At 48.0% G+C, this 23072-nt stretch overlaps 1 pseudogene; it reads left to right on the top strand.

Moving 5' to 3' along the window:
* The first annotated feature begins 5089 nt into the window (after nt 1-5089).
* Nucleotides 5090-23072, top strand: part of LOC127192429 (GTP-binding nuclear protein Ran-like) — a 49338-nt pseudogene continuing 31355 nt past the window's right edge.

Here is a 23072-nt window from a genome sequence, read left to right as displayed (position 1 = left end):
AAGGAGTCCAATAATGTAGGAATGATTTACCATGGAAGAACTTGGGTGCACGGGCCAGCCCTCTGGTCCAGTCTGCTAGCAGCTGGGTTGCACATTCCCTCTGGGCTCTGTTCTTGTCTGTTGTGGAGGTGCCTAGGTGTATCTATCTCAGCGTTCTCGGGAGGTTGAATGCGATGGTCAATGTAACTGTGCTTTGTACATTGCCAAATATGGAGAGGTCATGTGTATTTGCCCATCAGCGTGCTTCAGAAGCAAGTACAGAAACCTCATGCGGAGCCTGCTTCAACAGTAAGGAAGTGCATTGGGTCAGAAATGCAATGACAGACAGACAGACAGACAAAAAGTGGTAACCTCAAGGGTGTGGCCCCATGATGCAGCAGACAGTGTGACACTCATGTACACCCAAACAGCATTAAGCGGAGGCAGTGGGTTTTTTAAAAGGACACATGAAGTTGTGAGGGAAAAGTGATGGGTCAATAGGAAAGGGAGGGGGTGGGGATAGATTTTATCATCACATACACACACACACACACACACACACATCAGTTTTAAGTGGATGGATGTGTGTGTGTGTGTGTGTGTGTGTGTGTGTGTGTGTGTGTGTGTGTGTGTTTATGCATTAAATTAAACTCTGGAGCAAAAAAGGTCCTTCATATCCTCAAAGAGAAAAGTAAAGAAAATTACTGAGCAGGAAATAGCTAAACAGAAAGCAAATTTTTATTAAGCACAATGTTTTTCTTAAAATAGTCTCAATAGCTAAGAGTAATGGCAAATGCCTGTAATCCCAGCCCTCAGGAGGCGAAGGCAGGAGTCACCAATTCAAGGCTAGCCTGGGATACACAGCAGTACCTTAACAGTCTCTCTAAGCTCCCTTTCTAAACATGTCTCAGTTTAAACCAGCATGCACTGGGCTGCTGCATCCCATCTGAAAGTGAGCAGATGAAATCTGCCTTCAAGAAAGAAGGCAGAAGGCTCTTACGATATTGTAGCCATTTGTCTGAGCAGTAGTCTACATCCATAGATAGTCTATCATCTTGCCTAGTCTCTTTCAAAACCCCCCTTCAGCTGCGCTACCAAGATATTTATAGTGATATTTGTGTTTTTAATAAAAGAGGATCTTGTGAGGAGAGCTAATAAAATGATTACACACACACTTACAAACACATATCTGTACCAGACAATACAAAATGAAAAAAGTTATCAGAGCACCCAAGCGATAACACCATGGAGTTCTTTGGCTGAGACCTTCGGAGGTGATTTAGTGTCTTATTAGCAATGTTACAGGACTTGGCCACCTGTGCAGGTGCAGGCAAGAGGCTCTCATGCATTTCTGTGCACTGAGATCCAAGCCAAAGCCTCCAGCAGTTGATGCAGAGGCCTCAATAACAACCCCGAGCAGCACTGGCTGATGGATCGGCAGGAGAGGCTGGGAGAGCAGCCCATCTGGGCTGATAGAGGCAAGGACTATCTATGCTCTTCAGTGAGGACAGACTTGACACTCAAGTTGAATGGCCATTTCTGGAAGGAAGGCTTTGCAGGGACAGAGGCGGGAAAAACAGCAACACGTTACACCAATGTGTTACCAGTCCTCTTGCTATGACTCGCCTGCTGCCCAGTCTGTGCCAGAGGGAAGGAAAATCATTGTATGTATGTTCCTAAGCCTCTGTGGTCTCAGGGTAGGACAAGTACTGTGGCAAAAACAAAACAAAACAAAACAAAATCAAACAAGCAAAACCAAGACAAAACAAGTTAAAGATCTAGACTGTAAGAGACGGGGACCTGCATGAAGGCTGGTTTGGGTGATGCAGTTGACAGAGGTCTTTCCAAGGAGGAAGCATGGATGAAGAGAGAGACTGTCATAAGAACCCTTCCAAATTGGAGACAATGGCAGAGGCAAAAACTATGAGGAGGAAACAAGTGGAAACATTAGGGAGCAGCAAGGAGGTTGGTGTGGCCTTTTAAGCATCCAGGTAGAGTCTGGAGCTCAGGTGAACACCGGCACCCAGAATCTCCCATTTGGGGCTCTTCAACCAAGGTAGAATGAAAAAAACAAAACCGAAGAAACACAGTTGCAAAGACCCAAGAATAGAGACAGGACTACAGCCTGAGCCTGGTCCCCATCTGTGGTAGAGTGAGCCATCCTCGGAGAGTGCAAGGGAGAAACCATCACCACCGGAGACAGTGAGAGCATGTGAGCATGCGTGGAGAGAGGTCCGTTTCTGTGGACATGGCGTGATATGTCTGTGGAAAGCTGAGTCTTCCACAGCGAGGGAGAGTATGTTCTGTCTGATCCATCAGGGGACAGTAAAGCCTTTAGGATTTAAAGGAGAAGCCAGAGCAGGCTGGAGAAAGAAGGAACATTCCCCAACTTGGATAAAACCAGTTAAGGTCAACATTAACTTTCTTTCTGAAATCCCAGCAGCCCTGACAGTCATAGGCCTTGGAAGGATCAGCAGGCTAGCAGGCTGTATTGATGGGGACTAGACCCTTAGAACCTGATCCCTATGTGGTGTGTGTGTGTGTGTGTACGCGCATGCATTGGGGAAGCACATATTTGTGTGGGTCCATATATGTGTATGCAAAGTTGACATGAGGTGTCTTCCTTGATTGCTGTTACTTTACTAAGGCTTGGTTACTTGCTGAGTCCAGAACTTGCCAATTCTGCCTAAACTAGTTGGCCATCTGCCCCAGGGATCCTGTCTCTGCCTGCCTGTGTGACGATTGGCTTTTATGTAGGTTCTAGTTCACACACATGTGTGACAAGTGCTTTTCCTCTGATCTGTTTCCTTAGCCTCCATGGCTGTTTTTCAGCTTTCATTTTCACTATAACCCCTCTGGGCCTATCTTTCTCCTGTCTCTTGCACATTGGGCAGGGTTTTAGAGCCAGAGTGGGCCTGCCTGTATGGAGCCAGTATCCTCTATGAGTGCCACTTAAGCACAGAGTGCTGAGGACTTTATATGGGGGCCTTGCCACCCACCCACCCACCCACCCACACACACACACACATCTGGAGGGAGCATCCCCACTCTGGCTCCATTGTCCTTCCGAGCTAGCCAGAAAAGAGGCCTTGCTGACAGAAACTTCATAACCAGGCCATGCTCCATCTAAAGAAAATGCAAACCCAGCTGTCATCTAACTCATAACAAATGTGGGTCCCCAGTGCCAAGCCGACTGGAGGGAGCAATGAAGTAAAGCTCTCAGACCTGAAGGATAAAGGGACCTAATGGAAGGAGCCAGAATTGTTCCCACTCAGCAGTTTTCTGCCGGGGAGGCATGCATACCTGCACTACCTCCCGAGATGCCGGGGAAGGAACAAGGGTGCCTGCAATGAAATCACGGCACATGGGAGTGATGGGAGTGTGGGAAACATTTAACAGAAAGTCGGGAGTGTGCCCAGAGCTCCTGCTTTTGTACCTGCAGGGTTAGTGTGCTGTAAGGATCAAAAGCACAAAAACGAGTATGCCTGGATCTGCTGAGCAGAACTAGGCAAATCAGATTTTATGTCAGGGTAGCTTCTGCTCAAATCATAACTTCTGAGCAAGAGGAAGAGGAGGAGGAAGAGGAGGAGGAGGAAGAGGAGAAAGAGGAGGAGAGGAAGGAAGAGAAAAAGAAAAAGAAGAAGAAAAACAAGAACAAGAAGAACAAGAAAAAGAACAAGAAGGGCAGGGGAAAGGGGAAGGGAAGGAGGAAGTTGCTTACCACCTCCCCAGTCCTCAGCTGTCTCTTCTAGTAGAGCCTGCCTTCACTGGGGCTCATGGTAAAAATGTAACAGGGGGCTGTAAAGTATGCAGCCCATCTCCTGGCATGTAATTCATGCTTAGAAAGGCTAGTAATTTTTGGTAGTAATAACAATATTTTTCAGAGGTCATGTGCTTGCAGTGGCCTTGGGCAAGTTGCTCTTCTTTGGGGACTGTGGATGTCCCCACCTGTAAAATAGAGGTCGCGGAACTAGAATCAACCTGAAACTAGGAGATCATGGAGACCCCAAATGCAGGGTCTGGTACCAGACAGTGGCTTCAAAGTCTGGATCCCCAGTTATTCTCTCAGAACTGCATTATCTCTCAAGGGAATGGAGGTAAAAACCAGTGCTAACTCATGGGATTTTTCTGGAGATTACATTGAATAACCTATGTCACACAGATGTCAGTACTGGATGAAGTTTGTTACCATAATTGGGTTTTCCTGAAATTATTGTCCAACAACGGCAAAGATGACAGAGGCCAACTTGCTCTGTGACATGGAGCAAGCCCTTTGCCACCTGCAACTCCTAGTTTTCCTATCTGCAAAGTGGGAGCCTGGACTTGAGGTCTTAAAGGATCCTCGACCCCTTACGAGGTGAGTATGAGATGAAGGGCAGCTCAGAGAAACCGGCCAAGGAAACACGCCTTTCCCGGGGCATCGAAGAATCTTCCCAAGACTCCAGTGACTGTTACACAAACTTGGAAACTGTATCTCCTGCTGTGTATGTCCTTAACATGGACTGTCAGCAAAGCTGGCCTTCAAAGCAACTGCAAATGATGGATCTGTGCCCAATGAGGAGCTAGCAAGCATGCACCATGTTCTCAAGGCTTATCTGTCCCGTTCTAGCTTTGTACGTGCCCAGGACATAGGACATAGAGGAGAAAACGCTGACTAATCTCTTCCTTCCTTCCTTCCTTCCTTCCTTCCTTCCTTCCTTCCTGCTCTCCTTCCATTCCCCCTCTTCTATTCCTTCCTAAATATCCCAACCTAACACCACAGCTATGATCAAAACCTCTGTATGGGCAAACACCTGCCAGAAAGCTGCACACAGTGAGATTCTACCGTCAGTTGACCCTCACCTGAACGCTGGCTGCATATAGGTAATCAGAGTCAGACTCTGCCGTGGCATTGGAGGAGAGCTTGCCGAACGAAGGTTCCATCATGGCCAGCATTTCCTCCCACCTCCATTTCCCAAGGCTTATCCAACATGAACATCTTAGCATGTCCTCATTAGCCAGTCTTTCATCCATTCAGCCCAAATTGGTTTTTGATGCAACAAGGAAATGTGTCCAGTGTGTTATTAATCAGGCTCAGCAAGGGAAAGGTCAAGGGGTGACCAGCGCAATTATGGGTTGTGAGCAGCAGGACCAATCAGAGAGCAAGTTGGGGAGAGGGGAGATCGATGGCTATGAAGTCATGGAGGGTTATGAACCCCTGGAGGTAACTGGAAGACAAATGTCCCTCCCAAACCCAACATGTCTGAGGCGTGCATATTTAGCTTTCCTCAACTGCTCATTTTCACGAGGAAACCTCTTGCCTCTGGGGCAACACAAAGCCTGTCCGTGGTTTAGGATCAAGAGCCAATTGATTCTGTAGATTCAACTGGAACTTTTTCAGACTGGTTGGATGTCCAGCAAGGAGAGATGTTTGGGTGTCCACTGAAGAAAATTAAACTTGTTATTTTTTTACTTCCTGGCATCTCAATAGTCTGAAGAGGACTTAGATTCCCAGACACTATTCTAGAACGGAGGATACCATATGAGGAAAAGGCCCCCAACTGCCTCTGCTAATCGCTGAGTCTCGACGTCAATATTAGACAGCAGCGGACTTTTTAGAAACTATCTCTACATCATATAGCTCAAAGAAAATATCCAAGGGAGTCCCGAAGCTTGCAAAGTCTCTTGTGCCACAAACAAACCACACAGCATCAGACCCTCAATTCCTGTGACGGGGCCTGGCCAAGAGCTTCTTTCTAAAGAGAATTGCATTAAGCCCTAAATACAGAGAGAACTATCCATCTTGTTTACCCAACAGCGTAGACCAGGGAGGGATAAAGTTGTGGTCATTTTTATAAGGGATTTTAGATTAATAATCTGAATCATCGATGAAAGTTTCATTAAACTGCACCCTAGGACTTGATTTGCAATGAGTTGTTGCAATGTGCTGTACAACCTTGCTGTAGACAATTCAATCGTCCCCCAGTCCCTGAAGAATGCAGACATGACATCCAGGCATCTGTTAAGTTTGCTCAAAAACATATGCAAGTCTTTTTTTTTTTTTCTTTTAAGAACCATAATTGCATCCTGCTGAACCCACCAAGGAGTCTGCTAACTGCCTTTGTGTTACAGTATCCGTTTCCCACTTGCGAGGTTCAGCTCTGTCACTGAAGTCCCTGTTTCAATCTGTTTGCTCCTCCAGCACACTTTCTTAGCTTCAGTCTGCAAAGAACCCTGCCCGTCCATTCTCAAAGATTTTTCAATCTGGGGGAAGCAATCTCTGTAATGTGCTGTGGATCCATGGTTAAAACGGGACCAGGAACTTGGAGGCAATCAGGTCATTAACAAAACTCCAGGCTACATTTCTCATTTTCAGATGGGACCACTAAGCACCAGGGAGGAAAGTGGCCTGTCTGATGCTACACAGCTAAAATTATAAAGCCACATGAGAGAAACTGATGAAAAGTTTGGACTCTCAGGCTAGGCAACCAATCCGTGCAATTCATTTGCTATGCACCTTGGTGTAAAGTGCTCCAGTCCCCTGCAACACAGCATGTTTATACGATGAGATGTGTAGCAGCCCCCGTGTGCAGCAGGTACTGATGAGTTTTTCATCTTCACAGACATGACCTTGTCCAATTCTCTTAACAGGCTTACTGGCAGGACCACAGTGTTGGGTAGCAAATGGGTGAAAACACAGGCACTCGGTGTCGAGGAGCTTCTTGGGACATTTTGCCCCAGCTCCAGCTTCTCACAGTCCTGCTGGGGTAGAACAGAGCTTGGATCCCCTGGCTGTCCCACCATCTTGCTTTATTTTATCCATCATTGAACAGGGAGGCTGGAGAAAGCTTGATGCGGTTTTTTATTTATTTTTTTTTTTCCTACACTGGAACAAATTAGTATGACTGCCATGCTTAGGACTGTGACTCCTGCAGAGCTTTTTGGTCTAGCCAGCTGTTCTCTGCCTAAGGGGGCGAGAAAGAGAGTAGCATTGTTGCCAAACCTGCCACCGGATATTGGGGACCCATGTGTGTATGAAGTGGCGGTCTATTACTTTAGGATTCTGCTGTGTATTTTAAAGGCAGCATCGGAGTGCTTGTCAATGCTCCATCAGCCTGCCCTCCTGACCCCCAAATATGGCCTTTGGGAAAATCTAATTGCTTGCTCTGAGTGACACTGGAGCCGCGCGAGTGATAAAGTTGTAGACAGTCACTTTGTGATTATGGGCCCTGATGGAAGGTTGAATGAATGCCATAGTGAATGAATGAACACACACTGGGGTTGTTTATTCTGGGCACTGGGGGCGACGCAGTGATGTCTTCATTAAAGCATCTCTGGGGTCTTAGACTCTGTAGGGATGTCAGACAAGGACAGACCCAAGAAAACTGCAAAGGTTGTCTTCATGCGGACCTCCAGTCTCAGACTCCGGGGATGTCGCTGAGGTTGACTTCCTAGTCCCTATGCCCTCATGGATGGACACATAGCTGGCCCCTGAGAGACCACAGCAATAGAGGGCAAACGTTTCCAAGAGCCATGGGTGGGCTCTGCGTCCTGTTATCAGAGCTGGTGGTAGCCTCTCTGGAAAGGCCACCACCATAAACATGCCGTGCCCTTTATGTTTGCCTGTGAATTCTTTTATTCTCTGGTGAATACTTCTTGGAGAGCTCACAATGTGCCCGACATGACCATAGAAACACACACACACAAATGGTTAAGACTTAGCCTGAAACCTCGACAAGCTCGTTGTCACACTACTGTGTGACAAGTGCTGCCACAGAGGTCAACTCGAGCAGGTGAACGGGTCAGCAGATGGCAGATGGGATCCCTGGCAGGAGGAACAGACGTTCAGATGACAGAGCATCCAGAGGAGCCAAGAGAATGACAAAGAAAGGTCCTGTGTTCCTTGGATGGAGGGTCGGGTCCTTCATCCGCCAAGGACTCCAGAAACAACAGTGCTTTGTTTATAGAATGATGACTGTGAAGCCAAAGATCTTTGGATCAAAGGGGAAATACCCTGGACAGTCCCCAGGCAAAGTGAAGAGCAACCATAGGCACAGGAGTGACATCCCAGCTGATACTGGACTGCAGCTAGCAGCCACAACCACTTGTCTAGTTGGACTGGGGAAGAAAAGGGACAGAACTTCTCTTACCCTTGTTCTCCTCTCTGTAGTCCATTCCCAGGGCCCTCTCAGGGCTCCCAGAGGGCCTCAGGGATCTCCCCTAGAAAAGGACTGCTAAGTCTCTAGAAAGTGCTATTGTGCCTAACTGAGGCTGGGAAGCACATGGGCCTGGTGCACTGTAAGGAGATGTCTCAGTTTCAACAGGAGTTAAGTTCCATTTAGCTTTTTTGTTTGTTTTGTTTTTTTGTTTTTCGAGACAGGGTTTCTCTGTGTAGCCTTGGCTGTCATAGACTCACTTTGTAGACCAAGCTGGCCTCGAACTCACAGCGATCCGCCTGCCTCTGCCTCCCAAGTGCTGGGATTAAAGGCGTGCGCCACCACGCCCAGTCCATTTAGCTCTTGTGGGACATTCCCCTGACTCTGCCTAGCCCCCATGGTTTCCTCCTGCCAGGGGCTTCTGATACACCCCAGCTATGAACTGTTCTCCTGGGCAAGCTGAAAAGCTGGGCAGGAAAGAAGCAGACTGGGGAAGCCATCTCTAGCCCCTCCCCCATCTACCTGGATTCAGGACCAGAGAAGGCTCTGCAGGAGGGCACCGGGACATCTTTGGGCCCAGTTCTCTGTGCTGTTCAGCATCGTGGGGGCTCTTATGAGCCACGGGGTCACGGTGTCACGCTGACTAGATTGGTAACCTGACGCTTGATGACAGCTCCCTCTTCTCCCAGCTGGGCCCATCACACTGGCTCAGGGCAAAGGTCATCCCCCAGGGGAAGGTGCAGCTGGGGTTCTTTCGAGTGGCTGTGAAAGCAGAGATCATTTTGATGACTGACATCTCCCATCCTCAGCGGCCCCCTGGCTCTCCTTCCCTGGCTTTCTTCTGGAGCCAGGCCACGCTCACTTTGTACTGATCTGTGGCGACGACTCCTCCTTTAGGTTTATGTTTATCCTGGGAGGTTTTTAGTTGGCCAAGTGTGGGGGCTTCAGAGTACATAGCCCTTGTATAGAAGCTCAGTTCTCCAGGAAGACAACCATGAATAAGTCTTCTGCTAGTCGCTGACCATTCTCTCTCTAAAATGGGTTTAAGTATCAGTCAAAAGCTAAACGTATTTAAATGTCATTTGGATAAAGGAGATGGGATGGAAGCGTACTTCTGAGTCCTGCTTAAACCCATGGAAGAGCTACAGGGTACTACTGTCTGTCCCTCAACATGAGATAATCTGTCAGCTGGGGAAGAAACCATCCCTCAGCAGGTTTCTGCCCACCAACACCTTACAGACTGGCCAGGAGCACAGATACTGTGTCTGCCAAGGCCACCACTCTTGGTCATCCTCTCTATTACATGGTCACAGTCTGCTGGCCCTCGTTCAGTTTGGCCTCACACTGACCCTCCAATGAAGGCCAGAACAAAACAGGTCTGGTTATTCCTACATAACACAAAGGGAAGCCAAGTCACGCAGAGGTCAGGGGACCTTCTGAAGAAAGCTGAGCCGGATTGCCGAGCAGGGATTTCTGTCATTTGCACTGCACAGCTGACACGACCAGCCTTCGAGTGAGTCAGTCAAACCATGCTGCAGGTAGAAAATAAAATTATAGTGCAAAGGAGAGACTGAAGAGAATCAGAGAAGAGAGGACAAGAGAAGAGACAGAGGCTTTAAGCAAAAGTTTGAGCTGCCTCTTGACGAGTGGCTAGGGGCAGCTGGCTGGAGAAGAGGGGGCTAGGTAAAGGGCTTCGAGCAGCACCACTTGCCTCACAGATATCCAAGCGCAGCAATGGCCATTCCCTCAAGGCTCTGACCATACCTCTGTTGGGCTCATTTGTCCCTTTTTCTCCCTCAAAGAGAAAGAGATGTGTTGCTTGCCCAAGAGGGACATTCTGGGGCCACAAATGATAATATCTGGCCCAAATATCTTCCTGGGAAAGTGGTGGACAAAATCCAGACTATTGTCACATGAGGAAACCTAGATTCCCACAGAGGACAACTTCATGAAAGGTAGCAAGTAGTGACAGTTCTTTGTGAAGTTATTTAAAAGGGTTCCAAGACAACATCACCTATAGCATAAACCACTGTTTTATATGATTGAAAACAGATTCCTAGCTCCTGAGATGTGAACACTGGGGATTCATGACTAAACCTGGTTCTCATATTCTCACAGTGACATTTGTCTGCTTGAGGTCATTGTGGACTTGTGGTTCTCTCCTCCAGTAAATATTAACATACACACACCACCACCACCATCACCACCGCATGCAGAAGCTACTGGGCTCTGGGAGGATGGTGTGGGGGACACAAATATTATAACAAGCTACAGGAGCTGAACACTCACCCACACATAACTGGAATCAAACTAGGATGATGGGGGACAGGTAGAGTGACACTAGCTGCTCTAGGTTAGCCCAGAAAGAAACAGTTGGCCCAAGAAGATGGTCAAGCCTGGCCACTGAGAGACAAGAGGCAGTGTGACTCTGTCATAAAGTAGCCTGCCCTCCATGAGGAGGCTAGGGTGTCAGCTATGGCCTCTGTGGTATGCCCTGTCACTGGTTCCTAGCAAAGAGGATCTAAAAGCGCTGGCAACTTCCTAGGGGGTAGAATGAGAAGAGCATCTTCCGCCATTTATTACTTTTGGTATCTGTAGTTTGTGTTGTTTTTCTTTATATTTATATTTATATTTAATAAATGCCTATAGGTTTGCCCCTGGATGCCCCTGGGACGGAGCCTGGCAGCCAGGGAGACTAACCACATGACTGTTTTCCAGCTTCTAAGGAGAGAATGGCTGGAGGCAGAGTGAATGATGAATGGCCAAGGATTTAACCAGCCATGCTTTTAACATGGGGCTTCCATCAAAACCTTAACAGTAGGGAAGAGAGGCTAGGACAGTGACCATTTGGAGGGACTGACAGGTGCGTCTCTAGGGGGCCTGTGCTTCCTCCCACATCCTTTGCCCTCTGTACTTCTTCCAGAGTTCTGTAAGCCATTCTAGAATATGATAAAAACCCAAAGAGGCTGTGGTCATGGAAACCGCTGACTGATGCCAGCTAGTGGGAAGGACGAGGTGGCCTGGCCCTGCCACCGACACCTACAGTACAGGCAGTCTTGTAGGCCTGAGTCATCCTCTTGAGGGATCTAGTCAAAGTTCCTGGTTGAAAACTTCCAGAACTAAAATTGAAACTCAAGATGGCTGGCACTAGAGGATTGGCCAGGGTAGGGTGGGGGGGGAGGCAGTCTGGACGGTGGGTGCCCAGAGAACTCGAATGACAGTAGCAAAGCTTTATTTCACATGGGCTTGAATATCAGTTTGATATTGTGTCCATCTGGCAGCTTCAGGGAGCACAGCATCTAGGTACCCTAAATGAAGATGACCACATCCTAAGACGGTTGCCATGATAAAACAGGGGCTGTCGCGCTGTGTGTTCGGTATTTTCGGGTAATAGAAGAACTGTATGGATAAATGGACAGACAGGTGACTAAATGCCGATGCTTGCTGTTAGGTAGAAGGAAGAGGTGAGGTCTGTAGAAGACGATGAGGTGAAATTCACCTTCGGAATGACTGTAGAAGCTCATGGACACAGCTGTGACACCGCCTGGAAGTAGGGGAGCATTAGGAGACAAGCAGCATGGCCGTAGATAACCATGGCGGGGGCCCTAAACGGACTCTGGCCTTTCAATTCAATCATTTCTCCTCAGATTCTGAGAGCAAAGGAAGCAAAGGGAATGTGCGACTCCTGTAGAAGGTTTTCTCAGGACAGGGGCGAGGTCCGTACCACAACACAGCCTATGGAGCAGGAAGTCAGAAGGGCACTGAGAAAGACTAGCTACAGTTCAAGGTTGGTTAGGATCTGGGCAGTAGTGAGGGGATCCGAGCTGGAGTTCTGAGAGGGACGGAGAAAGTCCACGGCCACACTTTATCAACAGCTCTGTCCCACTGTGAGAGCTGCAGGATTGTGGGGAGGGTAGCCCGACTTGTGAGAAAGTGCAGCAGCTACAGGCTCTGTGTTCTCACACTCACATCACGCCTACATGTTCCCGACACACTCCCAAGGGTTCGTGGCTTATTTCACGCTCAAAACAACTCCAGAAGGGAGCTACCCCTATTTATTCTACCAACGAGGAAACTGAGGCACAGAGGAGCCAGCCAAGCCGTGCCAAGATCACAGGTCAGAAAGGTAGCAGATTTGAATCTCAGGCTTGGGAACCTATGGTCTGTGCACTCTGAGGCTTCCCAGAGTACCTGGCATGTAGTGGGGCTCACTAATAAAAGTGACCATCGTTGGCTGCCCGTTTCCCTCCCAACATAGCTCCAGCAGGCACCTCCCTCCCACCTCCTCGGATGTGTTGATAAGATTTGGAGACACCACAGGAATCCAGTGGGGGAAGATGCTCCAGGGACGCAGCAGAGAGAGATTAAATATTTTTCAATTATCACCGGCATTGGGCTTCACGTGGTTCTAGTAATGCAAACTGCTTATTTGCTGTTTCCTTCTAGCTGCCCTATCTGCTCCCTGCCAATGATTGATGGCCATGGGAGGGGAGAAGACATGCATCCACTGCTCGCCTTGTCAAGCCCCCTTGATTTCTATCTACAGAGTGAGTTGGCTCGCTTGGCTTGCTGCAATAACTCAAGATCATGGAAGGCATCCAGGACAAAAGACATCCGGGCTGTAACCTACCCTGTCTCCCGGGCAGAAGGTTCCCCCCTAAAAGTGACCTACATCCCCCCAAATCCAGTGGAGAGCTAAAGGACATGAGAGCCAAGTCAGAAGGACCTAGGGCTAGAAGTGACTACCAACTCAGATCTGCCTCTCTGGGAGGTCTCAGGCTGAGAGGAGAGCTGAGTTTGCTTTTTCCAGACTCCTGAAGACCTGCAAGGACCTCAATAGGAGAGTGCAGTTTGTTAGAGCTCAGCGCAAGCTAAGATGCACAGAGAAGTGATCTCACCAGGTACCACACTGAATACCTTACACAGACAAGTTCCTCATAATAGAAACTGTTGGTATTTTCATTTTGCAGGTGAGCTTCAGAGAGGTCAAGAAATTTCCCCAAGGTAAAACAAAACAAAACAAACAAACAAAACCTGCTAAGACAAGAGCCAAAGCCAGACCTCTGACTGCGGAAGTTCTCCCACACCCTGTTCTTCACTATGGAAAGTTCTGCTTTGTCTCATATGTTCCTCTTGTCAGCTTGTGGAACCTAAGTTGATGTTCGTGTGTGTCCTGTTGTTCATTCATGTGATGTCATACTGTAACTGTGTGAGGTCAGGGACAGTCCAGTGAGGAAGACATTCATTCACAAGACAGTTCCTGGACCACTCACTGATGAGCATGCCTCCTGCCCATATAGTGTCAACACTTAACCAATTAAATAGATAACGCTCAGCGCTGCCCAGCCAGCCATGCTTTTCCCTGGAGTGACTCACTCGCAAAGATGAGGCTCGACACCATGTGACTGCCTGACATTTGCCCTGACTGACTAACCAGGACACAGATGCAGAACTCGAGAGTAGCCCATCCAGAGGCTGACTGGTCTCTCTAGAACAGCCTTGCTTAAACATGGAAATATTCTGTGCTAGCAGGATGGCTCAGGAGTCAAGAGCACTGGTTGTTCTTGCAGAGAACCCAGCAGTTACCTAACAGCTTAGAACTGTCTACAACTCCAACTCCAGGGCATGTGACACCTTCTCCTGGCTTCCACGGATACAGGGCATGCCTACGACACACAGACATACACGCAGACAAACATTCCAAATAAGTCTTGTTTAAAAAGTAAACTTCCCGGTGCTTATTTAAAACAACAAAACAACAAAAAGAGTGTATTCGAGACTATGGCAAGAGGGAACTTGAAATAGGGGGAGAGGCAGGGTTCAACTCTAAACACAGCAAAGATAGCTAAGCAGCTACATGGCCAAAGCAGGGTGAAGGGGCTGAGAAAGGGAAATAAAGTGACACCAGAGGTGGGGGCTTCTTGCTAAACAGACCTAACAGGTTTCTTTTTTTTTTTTAATTTATTGATTCTTTGTGAGTTTTACATCATGTACCCCATCCAGTCCCACTCACACCTCAATGCCCTCATATCTGCTCTTCATCCTTACAACCTCCCACCCAAACACACACATACACACACACACACACACACACACACACACACACACACACACAAAATAATAAACAAAATAAAACAAAGTATAGAAAACATCACATCATGGAAATTGTGCAGCGTGTCACAGTGTACACCCCTCTGTCCACACATCTTCATTTGCAAATGTTCATTGCAATGAGTCATTGGTCTGGTACAGGATCTCTGGGTTCTGTGACACCATCAATATTGGATCCTCACCAGGACTGCTCCCGGTTATCCCCTGGCAGGTCCTCAACTTCTTCATCAAAGTAATGGCAAAAAAAACTTGATCAGATGTCGGGGGAGGGGAAAGTCTTGCTAAACTGACAACAGAATCCTTTTTCCTTTTTTTTTTTTTTTTTTTTTTTTTTTTTTTCTCCATTGTTTCATTTTCTGAAACAAGCTCTCACTAAATAGGCTAGCAGAAATCCTCCTGCCTCAGCCTCTCAAGTATGAGGAATACAGGTGTACACTACCATTCTGGCTTTGACAGGGAGGGTCTCGTTAAGACTGGGTTGGACAGGCTTCTGTCAGGACAGGGATTGAGACTAACCCAACAGACAAAGCCTGGCTAGGGTAAAGGAGGAAATTGGCCACCAACCCTCTCTAGAAGAGGTGGGTCAGTGAGAAGGTGTCTGGACTCTGAGAAGGAGCAGACAGTGAGGGAGGAGCAGATGGGAGCTGGTGGACTGCTGAGGTCAGCCCTAAAGATCAGTGGAGAAACAGTGTTGGGAAAATGGTCAGGGTGGGGTGGTGACCGAAGCAGCAAGAGATAAAGAGAGGTGGGCCCCACACCACAGAGGTGTGAGCAGCCAGCCCCACAAGCTGCCTGGTTGCGGGCACTTCCCAAGGCGTGTCTGAGACAGTGACCACCTGTTTTTGCTCAGAACGGTTTTCTTGAACTTCGTTCTTGTTTTCTCAGAATTTCTGGGATGAACAGCATTACGAGCCTAGCTCCACAGATGTTTCCTTCCAGGAGAGCTTAGGCGCCTCTCTACCGGCAGCTACATCATGTCTGCATTTCTGACAGTCTTTGACAGTCAGAATGGTGGGATGGTTTCTCAAAGGAAACGGAGTCCTCGCTACCAGGTCTATCGGTTTGGTCTGCTATGCTACAACATGAGGGGTCATTCTGCCCCAGTTCCTTCAATGCTTTTCACCTTTGGGGTTCATCCGAACCACTGTCCTCCTTATTGTACCCCTAAATAGTCAGCCCATGCAGACATCCATAGAATGACCTCCTAGGCCCCATCATCATCACAGACAGTTCAAGAAGAGAGAGACGTGTGTGGCAGGGGCGGGGGAGTGCCACAGTCACTATCACGAGACAGTTCAGAGTTTTCACATATGCAAAGACTCATGAACGTGAGACAGCCACACCCGAGGCAGTGCCCTAAGACCAGCACCTCTTTCATTCATACACTCAGACAAATAAAACCTTTCCATTCTAACCTGCCACTGTTCTGACACCAACTCGAGATCATAATCAAAGCAGAGCCCTGACTCCTCTTTCTGCCCATCCTCATTCAGAGTGTCTAACTGTCATTCGTTCAATAATCATTTCCTGATTCTGTGCTATGAGGCAAACACTGTACTGCGTGTCCTGCTATAGAAACCACTGTGAAACTGAACATCCCAGGCAAGAGTGAGAGAGAGTAAGCAATCCGTGGCAGGCGGGCTACACATGTTAAGATGCACAGTGGCTGGAAGCTACAACGCTCCGTTCTACTTTGTAGCTTCCCATGAGGACTGCTCATGTCATTGAGGACTTTTGCTTATTGAAATTTTAGATGATAACCACAGATGAAAAAAAAAGGAGAAATAGTTTGACGCGCATTTAGAATATCCCAGGAAGCCCTCTCATCTCACCCAACCCCAGCCTGTGTAGAGCCCAGAAGGAGCCTCCCACTCCTACCTCTGAAAGCAACAGGAGCCTAGACTCTGGTGTTCCCAGATAGCCAGGCTGTCATTTCTGTGATGGTGGTACAAGGGATTGGGGTCAGAGGACTGAACTAGCTCGAGCTAAGATGTGGACTATCACCTCCCAAAGCCCCTTTGCCCTATCCTCCAGAGAGTGTGGATCCTGGGAAAAAGCGAGGCTGAGGCAAAAGTCCCATGATCACCCTCAGAGGATTTCTCAATCTCCCTCTTTAGCACATAGGTACAGCTCTGGCCCCAGGTCCCTGTCAGGAGCCACCTTGGCCTAGCCTCCTTGCTCCCTGCCCCATACCCAGTCCTTTGTCCCTGCAAATGGAGTTAGCACGCAGCCACCAGGCTCCCTAGCTTTGGAAGAAGCCGCCTTGCAAAACTGCCCCACTTGGCCTCTACCATCCATGTCTCCTCCCCATTTGTTTCCCAGCCTCCACATCTCCCCCCTCTCTCTCTCTTTCTAATTATCCCAAAGAGAAGGAAGATTAAAATTTAATGCCCTGAGGATGGGAGTCAGAGATGTCACTATTTTGATTCAAACCCCAGGCATGCAAGAACCTGATCTAAGCTGCAGGAGAGAATAACCTGGGTGGCTCTGGAAAACTTTCATGAATTGAGATGCACCACCGCCCCCCCCCCCCACCAGGTAACCAGACTTTCCCTCTGGTGCTTGCCTTTTAGGGGATGTCACAAAGTATAGCAGATGAAACTCAGAGAGCATACTGTGGCAAACATTTGAATTGCAAGGGGCATCTGAGACCTGCACAGAAGCCTGCAGTCCCTTCTTGCAAGTCCCCCATGCAAGAGGCATGCAGAATGGTGGGGCCAGGGATGTCCCCATAGTAATGTCACACAAAGGAGAGCCTGGTGACAGATGGACTTGCCTTCGGGAAGATGTGGAGCATCAGAAGTTTAAGCCAGAGGGAATTTTGTTTTTTTGGTTTTGGTTTTGGTTTTGGTTTTGGTTTTTCAAGACAGGGTTTCTCTATGTAGCCCCAGCTATCCTGGACTTGCTTTGTAGACCAGGCTGGCCTCAAACTTACAGCGATCCGCCTGCCTCTGCCTCCCGTGTGCTGGGACCAGAGGGAATTTTGTACAGCCAAAATTAACCAAAAGTGAACTGCAGTACCAAAAATCACCCCAATTATTCCCCAGATACTATACTGATAGAGTTTTTGCCAAGTTCAGGGAAGTTCAAGTCTCAAAATTCTGACAACTTTCATTCAGTACTTAAGTGCTGTGCTAAGTACTGTGCTGTGTCTCGATGTCCTCCCCAAGGTATCATTGCTAGACTCCTAAATTTCACCTTGAAGACGGATGCTAGAAAGGTTAGATAAATTATTAGACATTAAAAACTCCCACAGCTATGTAGGTAACAATACCAAAAAAACTGAGGTGGCTTTGCCATGTTTCCCCTTCTTGTGTAGGACACCGCTGAAGCTAGCTTAAAGCCGGAGCAAATGCGAACAGTAATGAGCAGCCCAGGAGTGTGAGTTCTAAGAGGTCAGCGACTGACAGCTTTGATGAGGGTGCCTTCCTTAAATGCCAACGGAAGATGCATGAGACATGGCTCTGCCCACTACATCTTAGCACTGCTCCCCAGCCCTCTTCCATCCTGGGGACTCTGTAACTTGGTTTCTGGAAGTCTATGTGGGCAGGGCAGGTAGGCAAGAGGGAGCCCAGTGCCTATGTGCCAACGGGTCCTCATGGGACTGCTGCAAACTATAAAGAAGGAGTGGTCATGAATGGGGTGCCTGCACTATGTTTCAACTTTTAGCACAAAGCAACCTTTACCCAAAATTTCCAGTGCCTCTCAAATGAGACCTCCAACCATCCACCAAATCTTCCTAGGTGAAAATTTAGCTAAAGTGATAAAATACAAACATTCACTTCTGCTGGTTGAGGAAGGCTGTTTTACCCTCTGGAAAGTAACTGTAAGTGGGAGAGAAAAGGAAGGGTCAGTGTCATCCACTTTTGATTATTAATGTGCATGTGATCTTTAGCCACTCATGCATCTGCCTGTATAGCTCCTGTACCTCAACTACCAAATGGAAATAGCATCATCGGTTGCTTTCCTGTGACAAGTGCAGGTCACAGCACATAACCCAATTCAAGGCCAGGAGGACTAAAGTGGTAAAGTGCTTGACTTGCAAGCATGAGGAATTAAGTTCAACCCCTGAGAACCCACACACAGGAAACTAGACACAGTTGGCACATGCTTGCAATCTTAGCACTGGGGAGGCAGAAACAGGAGGCTCTTTGGGGTTTACTGGCCAGCAAACCTGACCTAATGGTGAGTTCCAGGCCCACTGAGAGATCCTGTCTCAAAGGCAGTGGGAGGTTTCTTTGAGCATATTATCTGAATGTTGCTTTCACACACAGACTCTCTCTCTCTCTCTCTCTCTCTCTCTCTCTCTCTCTCTCTCTCTCTCTCTCTCTCTCTCTCTCTCTCTCTCTCTCTCTCCAAAGAGCCACCAGACTATTAGTCATTATTCTTCTCAGTGCAGAAATAAGTTCTGGATCCTATCGCCTGGAACATGCATAAGTGGACCACACCCAGATCCTGCAAATCCTCTTCCTCAGATGGTTCCCTTATATCTGTGCCTACTCTCGCCTTCCCTCTGTCCTCACCTACATTAAAAGCATGCTACCAAATGCTGGGTCCCGTGACCTCCTACCACATCCCTGGGACTCCATGCCATCATGGAGGACATCAGACCTAACGTGTGTCCTCAGGGAACTTCTGGAATAGGCAGCTGTAGGCAGACTACCTTCCAATTGCCCTCTTACTGTTCAGCTGGCATCAGCTGCCACGATGAAACCTCCACAGGCTGGATTGCTTAAACAGGCATAGTGCCTCAGACCCGCAGGCTGGAAGGCAAGGTGAAGATACAAGAGCTGGAGTTCTCCAGCCTGTCCCCTTGGAATGCAGACAGTAGCCTCCTCATCCTCTCTCACATGGCCTTGCTCTGTGCCTATATCCCTGGGGGATCTTCCTCCTCAGAAGGACTCAAGTCCTACTGGAGTAAGCCCACAGCCTTAGATCCTGGCTGAACCTTAATTGCCTTCTTAAAGGTCTTATCACATTGGGTGGGGGTTAGGGTTTTGACAACGGTGGTACCCCAACTGTAGCCCCACCAGAGAGCAACCACTTTACCAGGAGCTGTTTGCTCAGTACACTCCCCCTCTGCCACCCCCCCCCCACACACACACTATGCTTTTCATTCAGTGCCCTTGCATAGATTTTGGGTTACTTATCCTTCAAGGAGACTTAATACACTTTTCTAAATCAAAGGGGCACTTGCCCGATATCCCTGACACTGCTGGTTGAACCAGTACAACCTCCATGACATGAGAATCTAAGCCTGCCATCCTCTCATACAGTAGCTGGCTGGCAGACACCAGGTACTCAGTAAATAAATGTTGGATGGATGGATAGTGATGGCTAGGGATGAGGGTGGGTACCAAAGCTGGCTCTTCTTCAGCCCTCTCTCCCTGCCCTGCACCTGAATGATAGCTCACAGTCCAGTGTTTGAATCACATACGGCTTAAGTCTCTTTCCATCTCTCTCTTCATTGACATGTGAAGTATGCTGTTGTCCAAGACAGCCTCAGCATCCAACCCCAGTCACCTGGGTCACACATCTTCCATTCATGCCAGCTAGACAGGTGGGCCAGCCAGAAGGCAGATCAAACTGCAGCAGCTCCGTCCCCAGCTACAAGAGGCACAAGCACAGTGGCTGGATTAAGAAGCCAGCACTCCACCTCATGTGCAGAGAGCTGGAAGGTGGGCTGTGGCTTCATCCTCACTATACACATTAGCATCTATCCTTCCAGGCCCAAACCACACAAATAGCACCTCAGAGCTCAGTCCACTGAGTGGAGAAAGATTCCTCCACAGAAAGTCTGAGTTACCACCAGATCACAACTCATCTCGGGAAGGCTGGTGGCTAATGAGCCTGTCTTACAGACTGCCACTGCTATGGACATGGTCCTGTGTGAGAGATATTGTATGCTGTCATGTGGGCCAGTCCCATTACATAGTGTGTGTGTGTGTGTGTGTGTGTGTGTGTGTGTGTGTGTGTGCACATCTGTGTACATGTGTGCACTCATACACAACAGCAAAATATATTTAAAGGATCATTTTAAAAGTTTAGACACAGTAGCTGGGGTGATGGCTCAGCGGTTAAGAGCACTACCTGCTCTTCCAAAGGACCCGGGTTCAATTCCCAGCACCCACATGGCAGCTCACAACTGTCTGTAACTCTAAGATCTGACACCCTCACACCAACACACATACATTAAAATTAAAATTAAAATATTTTCAAAAAAAAGTTTAGACACAGAAACTTGGCTGAGAGGTAAAATTTAAGTGAAGTCCTGAAGCCTATCAGATATAGTAAGTTTTTTTAACCCTTAATCTAGTTTTTGCCTCTATGAAAACTTCTATGAAGGAAACTGGGCAGACAGCTCAGTGCTAGGATGTCTGTCATGCACAACACTTGCTGTTTGATCCTTAGCACTAGAAAACAAACAAAAACACAAACAAACAAACAAACAAACCTACATGAAGGGTGTGAGGAAGAACTAAGTGAGTAAAGTGAAAGAAACTGTTGGTAGCTCCCAGGCCTAGAGCAAGTATCTGATACACATTAGTTACTTTTCTTTTTCTCAGCCTAGTGATACAAATTTTCCATACTTCCAGCAAAGTTAATCAAATGTAGCCAGCTATTCTCAGGAAGATTACAGCATTTGCAGGTCTTGTTTCCCCTCTGTGACTGGAAGGAATAACCACTGCCCTGCTTCCATGGATGCCAAACAACCTTAACAGCACTTGCCCTGTGAGAAAGACGAGAAGCCACCACTGTTTCAAGATGCTCCATTGGCAGCGCAGCTGCTCCTTGCTGTGCCACTGCTCCCTCCATCCACAGAAGCAATGGTGCTTGTCTGTGCCTAAGATTCATCCCACCCACCCTGTCACCAAGCCCTCACCAACTCCAAGCATCACTCCGATACTTCTGCTTGGAGTCCCCTCCCTCCCTCCCTCCCTCTCTCTCTCTCTCTCTCTCTCTCTCTCTCTCTCTCTCTCTCTCTCTTTCCCTCTCTCTTCCCATCTCGTCCTACTATATAAATATCTGTCTGCTTGAATTATTGAATGCTATCTTTCCTGGAAACTCCAAAAGGACCAAACTCAACTTCGTCATCAAAGAGGACCCAAAACAACACATACCCTTCATTCTCTTTTTAATGTATTTATTTAATGTATGAGTGCTGTATCTGCATGTGCACCAGCATGCCAGAACAGGGTATCAGATCACATTACAGATGGTTGTGAGCCACCGTGCCACCATGTGCTTGCTGGGAATTGAACTCAGGACCCCTGGAAGAACAGTCAGTGCTCTTAACCACTGAGCCATCTCTCCAGCCCCAGCCCTCCATTTATTCTTCTAAGTAAGTTGTATTAGGAGGCCCCTGTGCTCCAGGAGGCCCCTCGTCCAGATGGACGAGATCAGCAACTCACTTAAAGAGTCAACTGTCTAGGTCAGAGGTTATGATGTGAGAAACCATCTGGGATACAGGAGGGTGCCGTCAACAGCTTCCTCGATGCTCCTCAGCCAGATGTAGAAGTGTGAGGATGACCAACTCTGTGAGACATGTGGGAGTGGCCTGGAGTAAAGTCTTTGGGCAAGGCGATAACATATAAGTACAGACTCAAAAGTGGGGGATCAACATGAGGGTTGTTGAGAAAAGTCATCAGAGCTTAGCAAGGCGAGATGTGGCGTAGAGAGAACGGGAGAGCTTAGTCATAGCCTTCTCTGCATAGTAAGTACTTATTTGGGGCCTAGCATGGTGTCGACATCTTGCCTTAGTACCACTATGGGCACAGCTGTGGAAGGTCACCTAGTATTTCTGGGTTTAGACTGAAGTCAAGAAGACTCTATCAGGCTTTCACCTTCACTCACTGGACCCTAAAAGCTAGCTGGGCATGGCATAAAGTGGCAGGACTGGCGAGGGTGGCCTCTGTGGAGGAATAAGTAGAAAATCACTGATTAGGATGATGGTAGCCACACCTTGGGTGGAGTCATCTGGTCACGAGTGGATGGTGAAGTAAAGGAGAGAACTAGCCAGAGAATGCTATGCCACCTTCTGGGTATGACGCCACAGGAGACACAGATACCATGGCCAACTGTGGATTAGAAGGGGTGACTGGGTAAAAAAAACAACAACAAAAAGTGCCCTTGTGGGGTCAAATGTTATAAGCTGCAGCTATAGATGACGGGAGAGTCAGGGATGTGTTTACACCAATAAGAAGGAAAAGCAGGGAAGGTGAGGCTGGTGCTATGTGCATGCCCCTTAGCGGGGCACTTCTTGGCAATCTAGAGTTCAGCCAACCCTACAAATTTTAATTACATGAAGCTGAATCTACCCTCGCCAAAGTAATTTTTAAAACTGGCCCTAGGAAGCTTTCAAGCTGAGAAGGTGACAGCCCGGAGAATACTCAAACCAAACTATCCTTGTCACCGCTCAGTCACCGAGCATCTTTGAAGAGTCTGAAATGACGACACTTATTTTCCAGCACGCACCCTCCATGGGAAAGCTTGCTGTGGAGGACACAGTTCTGTGCAGATGCAGAAGAGGGGAAAAATCAATCCAAAAGTCCTTCCCTCAACAGATCAATAGTTGTCTGTCAGGAAGTCTGACTTCTCCTCTCTGCTGGGTAAGTGCACTCTTCAGCACACAGCCAAACTCACTGACTGGATTTCTGTCTGTGGTGATTTGCAGCCCCGGGGCCTCTCTGCCTCATTCCTGACTCAGCACGGGATTTGAATTTGATAGAGAGGGAGAGGGATCTCCTGTTCCTAGGTAGTATCAAGGGATGTCGCCAAAGCAGGAGGGATATGCTTTGTGAACTCTGAGAGACACCTGCCCCCCAGTTACAGGCTACAGAGCTGCAA

This window comes from Acomys russatus, chromosome 7, assembly GCF_903995435.1.
Source record: "Acomys russatus chromosome 7, mAcoRus1.1, whole genome shotgun sequence".
Taxonomy (NCBI): domain Eukaryota; kingdom Metazoa; phylum Chordata; class Mammalia; order Rodentia; family Muridae; genus Acomys; species Acomys russatus.
Note: the sequence above shows the minus strand (reverse complement) of the source record. Positions and strands in the feature narration are given on the sequence as shown.